Genomic DNA, 1705 nt, shown 5'->3' on the forward strand with positions numbered 1-1705 from the left:
CTTCCTCATCTGTACATTCTGGGGGAGTATCTGTGCGGCTTAGGGGGTGACCTGTCTTCTGAATCTGTCTCTTTGTAATTTACCCTTTGGAGATTTCCATTTTCCCATTTCCTGTTCCTCTAGATGACTTTGGCTCATGGATTTATGGTCTACCTGTTTCATTAATCTTTCTATCTGTCCCTCCATTGCTTTCTTCTCAGATCTAAGTTTCTCAATTTCTGCCTCCTTTTCTTTATCTCTGTCAGCATAGTCTTGTTTACATTTATGATATTTCCCTTGTAGTTCTTTAATTTGGTGCAAGGCACCATGGAGCCGGACCTCCAGCTCTTCCTGACTCTCTTTAGATTGTCTGAGTCTACTCTCACCCTGTTGGTTTTTTATTAATAGGGATTCTATTTTTTCTGCTTTATCTTTTACTTCGGTGCGAGTGGTGAACAATTCTTTTTTTAAGTCTGTAATGAATTCTGCCCATATATTGCATAAAAACCACAGAGTCGGCCAAGACTGTAATATGATTCTGTCCTGGCTTTTTGTGTCTTCTGCGCCAGCGAAATCCGAAATCATTTGGAACACCCGACCATCTTCAGTATAAATATCATCACTTAACCTCTGGGCCTATTCTCTCTCCTCTTTAACAAATTCTTCAAAATTTTCTTTCTTATGTAATCTTTTGCGAATATGGTCGGTTACACCATAGTCAAGGAACCTACCTAAGTTTTCCCAACACCCAGTAGTCTTTTTCTGGCTTGGGGTGGCTACTGCTGGGGTGGTATCATCATCCTGGCTGTCTCTGGATGAACAATGTTCATTATCACTATGATCCATGTTTATATACAACCGATATTTTTCACAATGTATATGCAAACACAATCACCAGTATATTCTGTAATGTGGCAAGATTCCCTCTTACAAAATATCTCAGCAGTGCCTGCCAATTTTATGTTGTGATTGTGGTATGGGATCCTAATGAAGATCTCAGCGTTTATTTTCAGTGCCTCCAACCTTACGGTAATTTTATAAATTTTTCTCTAACTGTCAGTGCATACCACAATCCTTTCCTGAGTTAGTTAATTTATGGGGTTTTCCTACCAAAGTATACAATATCTCCCAACAAAATGAATAAGTAAAGTAAGTTTGACTTTATTAATTAGCGAGTATATTCATACAATTTGATACAGAACTAAATTTTCTGGTGATTGAGATTTCATACATACATTATCAAAACATCTTCAAAATGTTATTTGCTTTTACCCAGGAAAACTAAAATAATCACTCATGGGGTCAAGATGGTCTGTGGGAAAATAATATGTGGTAATTTACCCTTTATATTCAAGAACGCAATATCCCTTGTCGCTCAGGGGAGTAACCCTCAAAACTTCTCCGGCCGGAAGAAATTCAAAGTATATCTCCCCGAGTCAGCAGAACGATATTGCCAATTTGAATTAATTATTAAACCAACAGATTTACACCAATTACATGGAGCAATAAAACTTTCCTGGGGACACAGAAATTTAAATTGATTTAAACATTTGATAGAATTCCCTAAAACCCGGTTATAATAATACACCCCCCGACAGTCAATAAACATCAATACATAACCTCTAAAATATGGTTCCTATAATTTCAAGAGCAGAAATAAAAATAGCATTTGTGTGGTCTGGATCTTACCAATCAGCTTAAAAGGGAAGATGTCCGCCAAAATGTA

The sequence above is a fragment of the Lithobates pipiens genome, unplaced genomic scaffold, assembly GCF_037356315.1.
Source record: "Lithobates pipiens isolate NorthernLeopardFrog02 unplaced genomic scaffold, aLitPip1_a1.2 Scaffold_25, whole genome shotgun sequence".
Lineage (NCBI taxonomy): Eukaryota > Metazoa > Chordata > Amphibia > Anura > Ranidae > Lithobates > Lithobates pipiens.